Here is an 18,643-nt window from a genome sequence, read left to right on the forward strand (position 1 = left end):
TTATTATTTTATACACGATCTCTAGATTTTTGTTGAGTTAACCCTTAAAAAAAATTGTAAAATTCAAAAACAAATATGTGTGTTGCTACATTTGAAGGCTCATCTAACTAGTAGATATGGAAGATTATTTAGAGCCCTAAAAGACGATGGAAATGCCATCTTTGATCCGTTTGAGCTTTTCTAGTCATCCCTTTTATGAAATATCCATAATTAACCCTTTTGAGCCTTTTAAAAAAATAAAAAAATCTTTTCTTTGTCAAACTTATCATCTTGACCCACTTTGATTTGGAGTATTACCCGATATCTTACAAGTTCCATCACCTATTTATGTTTAAGAAAAATGTAAATAATTATTTTGTTCAGTGAAGTTATGCCAAACAAAAGCAAAAAAAAAAAAGAAAAAATTGTTGTTTCAAAAATAAAAATAACAATAATAGGTGAAATCCACCTTGCAATTTCAAAAAACAATCTCTACATTTTTCTCAAACATACACTTTGTTTTCCTTATTTCCCCTCCTTTGTTAGCCATGTTCCTAGCCTACGTTACATCCTAATAAAATTCCTTCTTGATTTTAGAGAACTATAGTCTGAAGTAGAAGCTAGTTATATGGGCTAAAAAGATGTAGTTGTGCAAAATAAATAATAAATAAATTGGGTTGACTAGCATTTTTATTTGACTTAAGATCGTATTATTTCTAAGCTGAGGGCATATTTCTTTCATCTTGGTGAGAGCATGTGATATCACTTCTTTATTATTTTCTCTCAATTACCATTCATTGGAGTGACTATTTTTATTGGGTTTAATTTTTTTTGTGAGAGTATCACTACCTCTAGTGAGATTTTGGGGTTTGACATGTCATTCTTAAAAGTAGTTATGACAAAGTCTACTGGGCTGATTCATGTAGATGGTTGATGTGGGTGTGATTTTTTTTAGACTGGAGATAATGTTTATACTTTTATTTGATTGTTATCATTAGTCTAATTGAATGAACACGAGTGTTTAAAAAAAATCATTTTGTATTTGAATTTTATTTTCGCTTTATTTGTTAGGAACTAGCAATAAGCTGGTTGGGGGGTGTGTTGAGTGTTAGAAAATATATATTTATAAAGGAAAAAATAATCATTTTACATTTCAAGTCTTACTAACACCCTTACTTTTATGTATTTAAGCTTCTTGTGATTTAATTACGTATGTTTTATTTTAATTAAGTATTTTATATATTTTAGGGGCATTATGGTCATTTCACAATGAACGAGAGATCAGACAGCAAAATGGACATCACTTTTGAACTCAAGATAGTCGAAAACCTTAGGAGGAGTATAAGAGGAAAAATTGCATTGTTCACATGTACGGTACTGTTTACGTTATTGTTCACGACACTGTTCACATAGACGGATCGATGACATGGCATTGACCGATGATGTGACATTGACTGATGAGGTGTCACGATACTATTGGACTAAAATTCTTATACACTATTGATTTGTGACGTGGCAGCATGTTAGTGGATCAAAAATTACTCGTACGGTACATGCATATACACAAAATTATTTTCAACCAAACCACGTTACTGTTCAAGCCGGGTCAAACCATGTCACTATTCAAACAGCGTGACCAAACCGCGTACTGTTGACTGATGACGTGACGCAATCCTGAGCGTCCAAACTGTTTTTAATCTGATGACCATGATTTACTCAATGTATCTATAAAAAGGAGGCCTCCCCCCCTTAATTTGGCATCCCTGAATCTATTTTTGAGCTCCATTTTTTGTGATTTCTTCTCTATATTTTATTTTCTACGTATTTTAATAAATTTCCATTTTGCCCCTAGTTTAATTATGAGTAGCTAATTTTCTTTCAAGCTTGGGTTGAAGGTGAAGTCTCAACATGTGTCATGGGCTTTATTTGGTAAATTTATTTTCTCTTCCCCTCTAGTTTTTGCGGATGTTTTTACTTCTCGTCAACAAATAATAATAATCTTGTTTAGATACCGCCTTAATTTCACCGGCTCCCTAGTACAAGATTATTATTATTTGGTACGATAAGCCCTTAGGACTATATTGATTAGAACGTAGTTCATAAGGTGTGGAAACCCCCTTCATGATTTAATTGGCATTAATAAGGAATATTTAGCCCATGGTGCATGTTGATACGGATCCAGATACCCAAGTACGTCATTTCAATAGATTTCTCTTCAATTTATTCTCGCAATTCCAATTCCAATTTTAGAATAATCTAAGTCACTTTCACCACAAATCCAACCACCCTCATACAAAATTAATTCTACATATAATTAAAATCCACCTCCTTGTGGGATCAACACTCTTTACCATTAATCTATTCTACAATAGATTCGTGCACTTGTGAATTCAATAAAATTTGCACAACAATTCACAAATTTACTTGACTGAATGTGGCATTTACTGATCAATACAAACTACCCATTATCAATTGATTCACCCCTTTGTCAACCACTATTTAACCTCTTCGTCTTTGACCTATTGTTTGCTATGATGAGTGGCATAAAGGTCCATTTATAGGTCAAGGCCAAGTTGACTATTGTTCTTTGGACCAACCTATGACTAAACAAAAATAGGTTCGTCACTCTTTTTCACATACACTAAGAGAAAATGTGATGATAGCAAGCTTCACTCATGCCAGAGAGCCTCCAAGACAGGGGCTGGCGGTCAACCATCCACTCTCGAGATTCATATTGATCAATCGATCTCTGCATCCTGCCAGTTCACTAAGTTGACTCACTCTACCAAGGGCAACAAAGGCTGGAAATGTGTGTGTGTGTGTGTGTGTGTGTGTGTGTGTGTGTGCGCACTCGCGTGCGCACGCAAAGAGAGAGAGAGAGTTGGATTTGCATCATACGATAAAAACTTATAGTAACTCGCATCCGCATATACCATCTAACTGTTAGTAGAATGATGATTTTGATTCAATTAGGACCATAGTGGATAAACAACGAAATTGAGGAGATTGTAGACCATTTGGGATTACTTTATGATGCTTAAGAGTGATTTTGAAAAGATAAAAGTTAGTCTTAATATTTAGGGCCCGTTTGAGATTACTTTTGGGAGGCTCAAAAGTAATTTTGAAAAAGTAAAAACTAATTTTAGTGTTTGGTAAACTTTTTTATAAATTACTTTTGATAAAATCATCATATCTTACAGCAGATTTTGAAAAGTTAGGAAGGGGTAGTTTTTCAAAATTTGATTATAAGAATGAGCTTCACACTTAATACAATTCCATATACATCCTTGTACATTATATAAAACTAAAATCCTCATTAATTTGGAAATAAAATCATTAACTCGAAAGAGATTATTATTATTACCAATTTTATTGAGATAACAAAAATAAAAAATAAAATTAACAATATAAAATATTTATTTTAATTATCAATTATTATATATACACAATATAAAATATTTTTAGATACAAGTTTATAAGTGTAAACAAATTTTATTCCACATTATATCTAATTCAATTATTTATATTCTTATAGGAGTTTAATAGTAAAATTCACTAAACATATATGCCTACTTTTATAACTCACAGCACTCTTAAAAATAAATTTTACTAAATGTTTTAATTGATTCTCATTACAACTGATTATTTCTATAATATAATTAACAATAATTATTTTAAAAGTTACAATATTTCCAAGCTGGACCTTAATAATTTTTTTTAAAAAATTACTTTTGGCAAAATATCCTATCGTATGAGAATCGTCTCATCATTATGGTCCTTAAGAAGGGTGATGTGTTTGTGTTTCTAGTGGGACTTGTTCACTTCAAGTGCAATGTGGGATATGGTAATGTTGTGGCCATTGTTGCATTTAGCAGCCAAAATCTTGGAGTCGTCACCATTGCTAATACTGCTTTTGGATCAAATCCTGCCATTGTTACTGATATGCTCGCTAAGGCATTCCAAGCAGAGAAGAAGATTGTGAAGCAACTCCAGAACACGTTCTAGAAGCAGCATATATAGTTACATCAATAGCCAATAGGAAAAAAAGGAGTTTCATGTGAATTAACTGTGTGCTTATGTGCTTTGAACTCTTTCATGTTTTCAATGAATTTTCTGCTTTAATTAGCCAACTTATTGTGGATTGTTTTTCTTTCTCCATACGAATCTCGACTGAACGAGGGAGACTAAATAAATAGATAAAAAAAATTCATCAAGAAAGGCAAGGGGCAAAAACCAAATCCCTCAAATTAAAACAAGAAAACTAGAGCCACAAAGCGTGCAAAAACAGCAACACCGGCAATACAGGAGAAAAAACCAAACTCAGTAATTTGTTAAAATATTAAAATATCCAAGTTTTGGTATAATATTAATTATCCAAGCTTTGAAAAAAAGTAAAAATTTCAAGCTCTTGTAAAGCAGTAAAGATTTGGCAAGATTCTAAAAAGGAGATGGACTTTGGGAAAGCCAATCCCTCGCCTCTGAATGATGACCGTTCAACCAAAAAACCCAGGTTTTGTTCCGAAGTGCTGATGGTGATAATCGAGACTCCCTCTCTTTTAGAGACAAACTGATGGAATCTCAGCGGACATTTGTAGATGAACTAAGTAGTGGTGATGGCGACTTGGATTTTGAACCGGAGAATATTGTGGTTGAGCACGAGGTTAGTATGCCATCTATTTCCTTCTCCTAGAAAATTCATGTGCAACTGATTAAGCCATGGCAGTATACGGTGGTGATTAAGTTGCTTGGGCCATCTATTGGCTATCGCGCTCTTTACAACCGATTGGGAGCCTTATGGAGTTTAACCTTAGAGTTCTCTTTCATTGATTTAGAAAATGAATATTTCTTAGTCAGTTTCAAGACAGAAGGGGATGTCCAATTTGTTCTAGCCTAGGGACCATGGATTATAATGGGACACTACTTAATCGTTCAACCATGGTCTCCGCAGTTTGATAGTTCAAATGAAAAGATTGAATCAATTATAGCATGGATTCGGCTACTTGGTATGATAGTTCAAAGGAAAAGATTGAATCTATTATAGCATGGATTCAGCTACCTGGTATGGCGCCTTACTATTATCACAAACGCGGCCTTCGTATGCTTGGCAAGTCATTGGTAAGGTCATTTGAATTGATTACAATACGAAATATGCTTTACGTGGCAAATTCGCAAGAATTGTTGTTGAAGTCACCTTTTCTAAGCCTCTGGTCTCACAATTCCTTCTTAATGGAAAGGTTCGGAAAGTTGAAAATGAGAATCTCCTAAATATTTGCTTTGGTTGTGGTAAATATGGCCATAGCTGCGAATCATGTCCTGATCGGGTTGTTACGAATGATACAGTGGGAAAGAAGAGGCTAAGTTATGCATTAAAGAGTGTCGAGGTGATGCCAGAAAAGGGTGCCGAAGATGGTCTTTAAAATATCCCAAAGTTTGGACCTCGAATGGTGGTTTCTAGAAAAGGTAAGCCGAGAGTAAATAAGGGAAATGATATTGTACATGATTTGGGCCGTGATCATTGGAGAAATTTTAATAGTAGTTCCCGTTTTGGAGTGCTTGCTAATGATACGAAAGGTGACTTTGACAAAGAGACAAATAGAGAAGATTTGGTAGTAGTTCCTAGTTTAGACAGCCATGGGCCCATAAATAACTCCACTAGCCACACAAAAACACCTAAAAATGGGCCTTCAACAAAAAAGAATCATACTTACATGCAATCTATGATCTCTCATCCAATAACGCAGGTACTCAAGAGATAGTTAATTCAAAAAGCTAAGCAGAACCAACTCCCGTGCCTCCCTTATATGCTTTACGTAACTTGAGCAAAAACCATGCAAACCAGCCAACATCCCCTACCCCGATTTATGTCCAAACTTGCTTAAATCGTCTTTACCACACAGCAGTTTCCTTTAATGCTGACACAAACATCGACCCAACATCCATGGAGACCTCCTCAACAAAACATCTCTCTACTGGAATCGCAATGGCAACCCAACAATAGCCATCAGGGGAGCCTCCTGATGCTGACACCTTGGCTTTGAACGAGAATCTAGATGATGCATGATAGTAATGATAGTGACTTTATGCATGACAGTAGAGATGAAGACTCTAATTCAACAGAGGATGATTTATCTCTAAAAGATGAAAACGACATGTGATTGACACTAAAAAATATATATTTAATAAGGATAAGATTATCAATTTTTCACTTATTATGTCGATTAATACATTCATTATTCCTTAATTATCTTAACACTCTCCAAATATATTTTTATGTTAAATTAATTTATAAGTTGTTAATTTTATTTTAATTTTATATTATAGATATATTTCAAGAATAAAAAGGAGTTGGAACTTAAAGAGGTAACAAAGAAGAATTGTTGGAGACATGTGGAATGCATTATTGAGGTAATGTAATTAATAAAAAAATAAATATTTTTTAAAAAATAAAATAATAAAATAATAAAATAAATGACAAAGTGTGATAGTCATGGGTGGCAGTTGCCACCATGACTATCACACTCCTCTAAGCAAAGATAATATAAAAAATAGTTTAAATAATAAAATAAAGGAAGCTAAAGGCATTCATTACCTATAACAAGAAGATGAAGAGAGAAGGGGAAGGAGCCGAAGAGAGAACGAACAAGAAGCAGAGGAATTTTTTCTTTCTTTCTTTTCTTTTCTTGTTTTCTTGTGTATCAATTTTCTTGTAATATATTTCAAAAATTTGTCAAATAAAAAGAGTGTTTTGTTTTCTTTCAATATGAATGGATAATTTTACTAAGATGAGGTAAAATGTGAAGTTCAATGTTTCAAATTATTAAATTAATTACTTTCTCAAGTGAGTTTTAGGTTTATTTTATTCTTTTCTAGTTATTTTTATGTCATCTTAATTTGTAGATCTCCTTGGATCTATATGATATTTTGACATAATGTTAACATATTAATACAGTTGTGGCACATAAGATACTTAATTCCATATTTATCTACACACATATTTGTTAAGAATTAAATGATATAATAATTAACTGGTAAAAGTGAGACAAAATATAAAAATGAGAGAGTATTCAAACCATAGTTTGAATATTGAGAGTAGATTCTATAATCTTAGCATATTTTTATATTGATTCTTATTAATTTCTTTTTTCGTATTTAATTTTCTTTACTTAATAAATTGACTACTAAATTTTAAATTTCATGTGGTTCGACTCCGGACTCATCAAGTTATATTATAACTAAACATTCTTATACTTGGAAGTAATAATACTTTTGAGTCGTATATGGACCTGGAACATGAGGCTCTAGAGCCATTATTATAAGGTTATCTCGTTCTCTCACCTCTCTCTCTTTATGCCTAAAGATATTTTACTTTGGAATGTTCAAGGCACGGCCTCAAAGAAGTTTTGAAGAGTGTTTGCTACTATTCTCAATAACTACAAGCCTGGTATGGTTGTTGTCCTAGAGCCTAAAATTAGTGGGCATAAAGTGGATGAGTTTACAAAGAACAGTAGCTTTAGCTAAGTCTCACCATATTGAGGCTGCTGGTTTTTCTAGGGGAATTTGGATCCTTTGGCAGGATAATCTTGACATTGATGTCATCCTGAATCACAAAAGATTTATGCACATGAAAATTGTTGTGAATAATAATTTTGTTTCTTGGCTTACGACTATTTATGCTAGTCTCAATCCCTTTACGAGGAAGCATTTATGGGTCCATCTCGATAAAATTGCTAAAACGGTGCAGCTCCTCTGGCTTGTGGGTGGTGACTTTAATGATATTCTCTATGCTTCGGAAAAGAAGGGGGGCTCTCCTAACAGAAGTGGAGTTTGTAATTTATTTCGCAATTGGTTTCACTCAAATCTACTACATGACCTTCACTTTAAAGGGCCATGGTTCACTTGGGCTCAAGGAAGTTTGTGTAAAAGAATTGATAGGGTTATTCGTAATGATGTTTGGTTCAGAACATTCACTAAGGGATCGGTTTTGCATATTCCAAAATTAGAGTCTGATCACAGACAAGTGCTGGCTCGGTTTGACAGCATGGGAAGGCGAATGTATGGTCCTAAGCCGCTCTAGTTCTTGGCAGCTTGGCTTACGAACAAGGATTTTGATAATTATTTTGCTTCCTATTAGAATTCCACTGCTCTATATATGGAGGCTATTCAAAATTTTACCACTAAAGTAGCCCAATGGAACAAAGAATGTTTTGCTAATATTTTACACAGAAAAAGGCAGTTGCTTGCTCAGCTTGAGGGGATTCAAAAAGCCTTAGAGATTTATGATTCCAATAGTCTTGTTCGTTTGGAATGGAAACTTCAAAGAGAGCTTGAGAAGTTATGTATTAAGAAGAATTACTTTGGTATCAGAAGTCTCGAAAAGAGTGGTTGATGCATGAGGACCATAATACAACTTTCCCACCAGAAAACCATTACCAGAAGGAAAAAAAATCAAATTTAAGCTATTCGAGATGAGTTAGGCCAATGGATGTATAACAATGAAGTTATTAAGAAACTCGCAGTTAAATTTTTCTCTACGCTATACACTTCGGATATGGCCGAATTTCAACCATATTCCCTTACAGGTTGCTTCCCTCATGTGAATGCGGAAATGCTCCATATGCTCTGGGAACCTATGGATGATGATGAGATTAGATTGACTAGTTTCAATATGAAACCTTTGAAAGACCCTGGAGTGGATGGACTACATGCCATGTTTTATCAGTGGTCTGTAAATTAGCAAGTGTACTAGTTGGCACAAGTAATATAATGAAAAGTAGAGTATCGTCCCACAGAGATTGTATATCCTATTAGCTACTGAAATTATTATAACCCTAATTTATTTGAATAACCGAATAAGTGAATTTAGGTTAAAAATAAAATAAAATAAAATAACTAAAAATTAAATAAAGATAAGATGCAGTCAGTAATAGAAATCAACAAGAGATTAAGAAACTAGGACTTCTGATTTCAACATAACCAATCCAATTTAATCCTCCATCTACGCTATTAAAGTTATTACCCATGTTGACAGTGAATTTCCCTAATCTATTCAATATCCTCTCTCGAGTAATATCAAAAATATCTTCACATATTAACCCACTATATCTCTATGTGAATTTAAATATGCAAAAATTCATTAAACTCTATGGAAATTCTTAGATAAAATTGTACGAATTATGTTGGCACATCTCTATCTTTCGTTCAATTCATGGCATCCATTCCACATAGTAAAAATATATAAATCTCATCTCGGTCTCATTATGTATCCTCAAATCATTCAAATATTGGTTAGATATTTAAAAGCATTAAGCACAATAATGAACACTCAATTATGAAATAATAAATTAAAAATAACATAGATTTGTGGAATTAAATCTTCATAGTTAGACTACATCGTAGTCCTAGTAAAATAAATTAGTTTATGGGAGCATAAAGAGAATCCATAAATATTTTATGAAACATTTAAATAAGATAATAGAGAAGAGTGAAAGAAAAACTCAAAAATTAATCTCAGCATCTTCTTCCTCCTCCAAATTGCTCGTGCTGCTCTCGGTTTTTTGTTTTATAATTATTGCGGCTGCTGCTTCCTTTCTTTTTTCTTCGGCTTGTGGTCTTACATAATGCTTCAATTGTGGCCTTTATATAATAATAACTAGTTGCCTCTTTAATTCCTAAGCCAATCAGAATTGTTGACGCCAAAGCCCATCACGTGCTTGCTATTTAAAATCATGACAAAATATTTGCTTCCTTTAATATATGCTGAGCTTGCCATTTAAATTGTCAAAATGCTCTCCACGTGAATGACTTGAAATTGAAAGGCAATTGACCTTTTCTTCTCTTCCGTTTATTCTTTACGTGATTTGCCATATTTGTCAACTAAACCTCCAATGCTTCCCCCATGTGGTTACATGCATGATGCTTAATTTAATTAAATCTTTCTTGAATTGTTTCAATTAAATCTCTTTATTCCTTTCTCTTTTTTATTCCTTTAAGTAGATTTTTTCCTGAATATTCCGATTTAATTCCTCTTTAATTCCATATTATACCTAAATAATAAAATATAAAAATTAAAATAAAATTAACATAATAAAATATAATTTAAGATAAAATTAAGTTAGGAAATATAAAAATAATATGAAAATTATAAGCACATCAATCAGTCTTAGTGGTCTGTCACTGGGCCTTTTGTTTGTTGCCTTATTAAGAATATTTTTGCCAATAAGCACATCCCTGAGAAGGTTAATTGGACCCTATTAGTCCTTATTCTGAAGACTGATAACCCCTCAATTTGACGATATACCGTCCTATAAGCCTTTTGTACTGTAGTTTATAAAACTGTGATTAAGCTGGTTGCTAATAGACTTTAAAATATTCTTCATCATATCATTGGGCCGCATCAAATGAGTTTCACTCCTAGATGACATATTATTGAGAAGATTGTTGTCGCTCAGGAAGTTATCCATTTAATGAGTTAAACTAGTAGGAGAGATTATATGGCCATCAAAGTGGATCTTGAAAAAACTTATGACAGGGTGAGCTGGAGCTTTATTTATAATACTTCGCTGGAGAGGGGAATCCCAACTGATATCATTCATGTTATTATGGAATGTATCACCATTACGAGGATGAATGTGCTTTGGAATAGAGAGCTTACAGAGGATTTTGTACCTTCAAAGGGCATTAAATAGAGGGATCTTATATCCCCTAATATTTTTGTGTTTTGTATTGAAAGGCTTAGCCATGACATTTCTAAAGCAGTGAATAATGGTGCCTAGAAGTCGGTGCATCTTTCATGGCATGGAACCCCCTTCTCACATTTATTTTTTGCAGATGATCTCTTACTGCTGGTTGAAGCTTCTTGTGATCAAGCAAGGATTATTCATTGGATTCTTGAGGATTTTTGCAATAGTTCAGGTGCAAAGGTTAACAAAACTAAAACTCAAATCTTTTTCTCGAAGAATGTCCGTAATGGTGAGGCCTCCTGCATTGGCAATTCCCTTGGCTTTACAATGACAAAGGATCTTAGGAAGAATCTTGGTATGCCATTGCTTCATTCACGAGTTACCAAGAAGACCTATCATGAAATTATTGAAAAAGTATAAATGCACCTCTCAGGTTGGAATGCTTCACACTTATCCCATGCCGGAAGAATCGCTCTTACTCAATCTGTTATACAGGCAATTCCTGTATATGCGATGTAGACGTCGAACCTTCCAACTGGGATAAAAAATAAGATTGATCAAATATGTAAGAGATTTATTTGGAGTGGGTCGAGTGATCAAAGAAAGAATAGCCTTATCAGTTGGAATAAGGTCTATCAGCCTAAAAGTTGCAGTGGGCTTAGGTCTTAAAAAGTAAAAACCTTGAGATGATTAACGGAGCTTTAATTATGAAATTGGAGTGGGGCTGATTTCTTCACCAACAAGTCTTTAGGCTAAAGTTCTTTATACAAAGTATGGGCTAGTTGACTCAGCCCTCCCCCGTGTGCTACAAACTCGAAATGGATCGCATATGTGAAAGTCGATTAGAAGTGTTTGGTCTAATACAATTAAGGGAATTCGGTGGAATATTGGTAATGGCAGAAGGGTACAATTTTGGAGGAATTGTTGGGTTACAAAAAATAAGTCCTTGGTCTGATATGTTGTGGGCCCTATGCCCGATGAAATTTTACTGAATTCAGTTGATAATTTTGTAGATCCTAATGGTAATTGGCATTGGGAATCTTTTGATCACCTCCTCCCTATTTCTATTATTTTCATAATAGCGACTACTCATCCGCCAATGGGGGGGTGGGGATTTTTTTAGGCCAAGTCGAAAAGGGAGGATTTTTTCTGTTAGCTCGGCTTATGTTGCCATTAGCACAAAAAATAATGATGTTGAGGATACATATTAGAGCCTTGCTTTGAAATGGAAGGGACGTCCTCACATTCAAACTTTTATTTGGCTTGCTTTGCGTGACAGCCTGAAGACAAAATCTGAAATTGGGAGGAGGTACATTTACATTGATAGGAAATATGATTGGTGTGAGGTGGCCATGGAGACTACATTACATGTCCTTCGTGACTGTTTTATGGCTAGAAGATTGCGGAATCAGTTCCTCCCAAGTGAGCTTTGTCATCAATTCTATTCATTAAGTCTTAAAGATTGGTTAACTCTAAACTTAAAAAGTAACCAGTGTATGGAGAAAGGTTTGGAGTGGTCTTGCGTGTTCGGGGTCGCGATATAGAGACTATGGTTTTGGCGAAATCAATATCAATTCAATCAGTTATGGGTGGACACCAATAGCATGATACAGGATGTTGTTACGCGAGCAGAGGAGATCCTTTGCATGAACAAGTCTGGATTGACTAAGAAAGGCAGCAAGCTGGAGAAATGGGTCAGTTGGCAGAACCCTGCATGGCCTTGGTGTAAACTTAATTCTGATGGTGCTTGCAAAAGCAATAGGATCTCCACTGTTGGTGGGCTTCTTCGGGATTACAGTGGAAAATGGGTTGGTGGATTTGCGATGAACATCGATTTTTGCTCGATCACTGATGTGGAATTATGGGGTTTATATCAAGGTTTAGTCATGTCTTGGAACTATGGAGTTCGTTGGTTGCTCGTGGAAGTTGAGTGTTGTGCAGATGTTGTATAATTCCGTAGAGGTGACTAACGAGTATTCTCCAATAGTAAGGTCGATTAAGGAACTTATGCACAGGAGTTGGCGCATTACTATTAACCATATATATATATAGGGAGGCGAATTTTATAGCGGACTACCTTCTGAACTACTCCTCTGACGTCTTCATTGGCTTTCACAATTTCATTAGTCCTCTGACTAGTGTCACTTCTCTTTTGCTTCATGATATATATGAGACTGCATACCCCCGGTTAGTGCTTCCTTAGCTCTGTTTAAGAGCTCCTTTGTACCCAAAAAAAAAAGTGACGGTTCAATTGGGTTAAACCCAATGGGATATATTGGGCTTAGGAGAATCTAGCCTGTTATCCTTCCACTGCGGGAGTGGGACACCGTTGTGGGACATCGTTGTGGCTCTTTGAAGCCAGCCTCACGACTCGAGCCTTCGCCGGAGACTCTTAGCCCAGACTCTTGGTTTGAAACGGGCATGTCAAAATTGGCCACGGTGGACGGACCCCACTAATGGAACATAATTCAATTTAATTACTTGCCATGAATCTCTTTAATCGCAACCATTTCGAGGATTCCACCACATATCAAAACATTATAGTAATTCTCGTATACTTAATTTCCCAACCAACATTGCCTTTTGAAACCATGAATATTACAAGTTTATCACATTAATTAAGTTTTTCCCATTCGTATTTTGCCCCCTTTTGTTGTGTTAAATGAACATGCTTTTAATTAATACTACTACTAATAATAATATTATTATTGTTTTGTTTTTTTTATGAATGAATAGCACAAATATGACACGACGCAACTCACCCCAACCTCTATGTCGAATCCTAAACGAATAATGCAAAAATCATTATATTATCTGTCTTGTGCTTGTATCTAGAGCTCATATAATAATTTAATCCATGAGTATATAAACCTAGCCCAGGCTCTACTATAAACATGTAAAAAGACTTTATGCCTCATCTTAAAATAAACTCGAAATGTTCATCCTTAAAATCTCACTATGCATATATACATTTCAAATACAGTAGAACCTCTATAAATTAATAGGGGGTTATGAAATCTATTAATTAAAAGAGAAATTAAATAATCAATAAATTAATAAATTAATTAATTTACAGAGTTATTTATAATTCAATTAACATACATCAACGACACTTCATAATTTTTTATTTCAATTAGAGAAGCCAAGCCCATAACTTCTAGATGCAAGAAGAAAAATAAAAGATGAGATCTAAGTAAATTTAAATTTAAGAAAAAAAGTAACAATAGACTCATATTTTATATAATTAAAATATCATAGTCAAAGAAATTTGTAATTTCAGCAAGCTATTAATTTATTATTTGAATGGGACCCACAAAGTTATACAAGATTTTCAAAAAAAAATTACTTTATTATTTTATCAAAATTGTTAATTTAGTCCACCGGCTGAAGTAGGGACTGTGAAAACTTGTTATATAATAAAGATTATCAATTTATCGAGTATTGATTTATAGTGGTTCTACTGTATAAACGTGCTCAAAATAAAAAACATGCAGCAATATGTATCATAGCCCAACTTCAACTTATCATAAATTGAGCTGCACAGAATTTTGTAGAAATTAATAGGAAACGAGGTAAACAGAAAAATAATGAGCTTGTAGCTCAATGTGTAGATATAATTTATATACAAAAAATAATGTAGTGCTTATATATAATCATCTATATGACATGACCACACACAAAATCCATAAGCAAACACGAAATCATACATAACATGCATGACAAAACTACACCAACTACTACCCATGAAAAATAACTGTCATGCTCGTAAGGATCATCATTGCGCGAGGAGAGCGGGAGAAAAATATGTCATAACTGGTTGGACTAACATCATCGCATTAGAACAATGTAACTATTAGTACACATGTGGAGAACACCCAACAAGAAGAATACACATCTAATGACAAGCAATCACATCTTATAACTCAGTGAATCATATAACATCCATTACATCCATACATATAATCATAACATTCTACTATCTATCAAACATAAATGCTTCACATAATATATAATAGTAATAATAATAATAATCACAAAAAGATCTTAATTCACTGGTATATTCATTGGGTGCCTCTAAATTTCTGAGTACTTAAATTTTTCCTAAAACACAGGATTTAAAAAATAATCCTCTATAATTGATTAAAAAAATTGATATGTATAACAAAAAATATAACATAACTATTCATATTTCATAAATATGTTGTCCCCTGGTTCACTATATATATATATATATTTAATAAATTGTGAAGAAATTGGTGACATTGATGCCCAAGAAGCAGTGCCCCCTGTAAATACGCGGTCAGTACGAAATTTTCTTTACTATCTTCTTCTCTTTTCTTCTTTCTTTCCCTCGGGTTTTTTTCTATTATTTGCTCTCTGCTTCGCCCAAAAAAAAAAAAAAAAAGTTACATTGAAAGCTGCTGCCAATTCGTTTCAACTTTATGTATTGCACCCATAAGCAAACAGGAGACGGTAAACAAGAGGTGGCAGTGAAGCAGGTAGGTATCATGTACATGAAGCAGGCACATGGCCGGCTTTAGAGTGTTTGGGCCTTGAGCGAAATTTTTTTATGAGACCTTTATTTATTTTGCAATTTTAATACTAAAAGAAATTGAAAAAAAATGTTCAAAATTTATTCCATTTTTAATTCTTAAATTTTAAAAATAAAACCTAAAAAAAGTTAAGAATATATCTTTTTTATTCCACTAAAACTATTACAAAATAAACAAACAAATAAATAAGAATAATATTATTTTCAAATCGGATAATTAAAATGATAAAACATAAAAAGTTGAGATGATGAATTAATGATCAGATAATAGAAATGGACTTTGTATTTCTATAAACTGATTATTTTTAAATGAACCAATGAATATAATAATTTTCTTTGTAGAGAAGAGAGTAAGAAATTTTTTCATTTACTGATTTTTGATATTACAAAGTTTTTAATACAAAGTAAAAGAAATACTAAAAGTCAAAGATTCTAATATTAAATAATTAATTTTTTTGGAGGAAATTGAAAAGATAAATAATTTAATTTTTTTTTGAAAGACTAATAATGAATGAATTAATGGTTAAATAATATTATTAGTTATATCTTTTTAAGAGAATCACCAAAAGGCTCTTCAAATAAGATTTTATTACTTATTTGAAGAGCCACATTAATATTTAAAGCTCCAAAAGAGGGGCAAACCTTAGGTGCAACTGTGGTACCGTGCCACAGTTGCATCCAGCCGTTAGATTTCAGTGGATCTCACCAATCCAAATACATCTAACGGCTAGATGCAACTGTGGCACGGTGCCACAGTTGCACCGTAGTCTGATCCCCAAAAGAGACTCCAATTAAAATTCTTCAAATAAGAATTGATTCTCTCTCTTTAAATTTAGAGAGTTAATTTCTCCCTTTTCAATTTGTATTTTATTACTTTTTATTGAAGAAAGAGAGAGAAGTACTTTAATTTCTATTGACTTTTCCTTTAAAAAAATAATTATTTGATTAAAATAATATTAATTTATTTAGTAAAATTTATAGTGACTTTTGGAGATGCTCTAACATTAATGTTATAAAATATAGATTTTTCATAAAAAATAATTCTTAATTGTCGGATAATTAATAAATTAGAGAGATGTTAATAAGTTTTTTGATTTCTTAAAATACGTCATTTAAAAAAAAATTATTAAAAAAATCAAAAAATGAAGCCTTCACATAATATAAGGCCTTAGGCGATTGCCTTGTTCGCCTATACCTAAAACCACCCCTGAGCAGGCAGCTTACCCATTTTATTAAATTAAGCAAGGTGTGGCTTTTGCATGCATTAGAAGCCAGCATATACAAACTAGATAGCAATAGTCTCACTTAAAAAAGTTCTTGGATTGCAATTGTGCATTATGTTTGACGGCTGCTTGCTGTCCACTTATAGAGATACAGATGGACTTGTGATTTGTGAATAAGAACAAGAAGAGTAGGCTGCAGAAAAGAAAAAAAAAATAATCTATAATATGAATGACAGCTACAGATGGAAGGGTGTCTACTAATTTTGTGGATTTATTGATATATTTTTTTTGTATTTTTTAATAATGCTCAATCCATATTGCAGCAACAAGGGACAATGGGGGAAAAAAAGCAATACCTAAGTGAGAAATATTCTTACAGTTTACGTCAAATTATATCTATGAAATTATTCCTACTTGATTTACTTCGGAAATGGACCAAATTAAAACTATATCCCAACAAGTCACTTTTTTTAAAAAAAAAAAATTAGAACAAAACACAACTTTCACTCCATCAGAAAAGTTAACATTACATAAAAGTTCATTACAGACATTTAAATCAATATACATAGCACACAGAAGTCCAAGTCATTAAAGGCATATTGGTTAGAGAGAAAATAGAGAATCTAAATAAATATTAGTTTATTCTCTGTATTTTGGATCGAGTGCCTTTTTTAGTCATTATATTTTGAAAAATATTTTAAGACACTATTTTTGTTAAATATGTTATTATTCTGCTCTTTTTGTTAATTTTTACAAAAATATCCTTATCATAATCTTGGGACATTAATTAAAAAAAATTAGACATCAAAATAGCCTTAAAAGTAAATGAAAATTAACATAAATTTTTTTAATTTTAGAGTTAATTTGATATTAACTTGGTAAAGTTGGTAAATAAAAAATATTGTAAAGATTGTTGCAAGAGTATTATTGTAAAAATAAAGCAAAAGTAAGGATGAGAGTGTAATATATTAAAAACAAGGATGATTTAAGATATTTTTTAAAATATAGCAACTAAATGAGTATTTGACCAAAATATAAGGATTAAACGAACATTTATTCTAGATATAACACCCAACCCTGCACATGATACATAGAGCTAGCAGCCAAGAATGATCTTTTGCTCTTTCAACAACCTCCACCTTCATGTAAGCTTTACCACCTGATACCGTAATATATCTCCAGAAACTGATTGAGAATCTGCATTTTTGCAAATTGAAATTGCACTTTAATGGCATTTTCTACAAAAATTTAACAGTCTTTATATAATTTGCGTTATACATATGCTATATGGAAATAGTTTCTCACAAGAAGTGCATACTAAGCAGTATAGAAAATATTTCTATTGGAATCCTGTCCCATGTGAAGGCAAGTTAATAAGAATGCAATTGAGGGTTCATTTGTAACTAATGTGCTTCCTGTTAAGGATTTTGGCTGTCACTTACAGTCACGTTGCCTTAGCATTCGAGCCCAAACCCCTTCAGAATTTTTGCACGCGAATAGCTGAGGTATTGATTATTGATTAATTGCAGCATCAAAGCACATATTTGCTTAGCCATAAATGGATTATACTTTTCTCATATTTGTAAATGTTTAGTGGCAGCAAAAGTGAATGGCTTAACCCGCAAAAACTAGCATGGTTCTAGCAAGTGACTTCAACTTCAGTGCCTCACATTGCTGGCAGCACATCAAACGCTGTAGGCTCAAGTGTCACCAGCTGTGAATGTAGCACTGTCTCCAGGGCTCAACACTCCTGGCATCTCCGTGGCCGGCATTTACTACGCACCATGGAGCATCAATCCTCCGCATACTGACCCCAGAGCCAGCGAAATCCTGACAGTTCTTGAAAGGCTTACATAAAGTTAGATTTGTCACCTCAAATATTCCTGAGAATCGCCTCATCAATAAAACTTCAAAGGGTGATGTGTCTGTATTTCTTGTGGGACTCGTCACTCGTTCACTTCCAACGCAAGGGTTATGGACATGCCGTGGCCATTGCTGCATTAAGCAGCCAAAAATCCTGAGGTCATCACCATTGCTAGTGCTGTTTTTGGATCAAATACACTGATTACTAGCGAAGTTCTCTCCAAGGTATTCCAAGTTGACAAGAAATTTGTGGATCAAATCCAAAGCAAGTTTTAAAGAAAATGGAAGAGATATTAATATCGGAGTCGTTCTTTGGTGTTACTTAAGTATTGTTGGCTTGTTTGTGT

The 18,643-nt window shown here is 33.3% G+C and overlaps 1 pseudogene; it reads left to right on the forward strand.

Annotated features, from left to right (window-relative positions):
- Positions 1–12,262: 12,262 nt before the first annotated feature.
- On the forward strand, positions 12,263–18,617 carry LOC102611259 (putative germin-like protein 2-1; annotated as a pseudogene).
- Positions 18,618–18,643: the final 26 nt, after the last annotated feature.

This window comes from Citrus sinensis, chromosome 2 (genome assembly GCF_022201045.2).
Source record: "Citrus sinensis cultivar Valencia sweet orange chromosome 2, DVS_A1.0, whole genome shotgun sequence".
Lineage (NCBI taxonomy): Eukaryota > Viridiplantae > Streptophyta > Magnoliopsida > Sapindales > Rutaceae > Citrus > Citrus sinensis.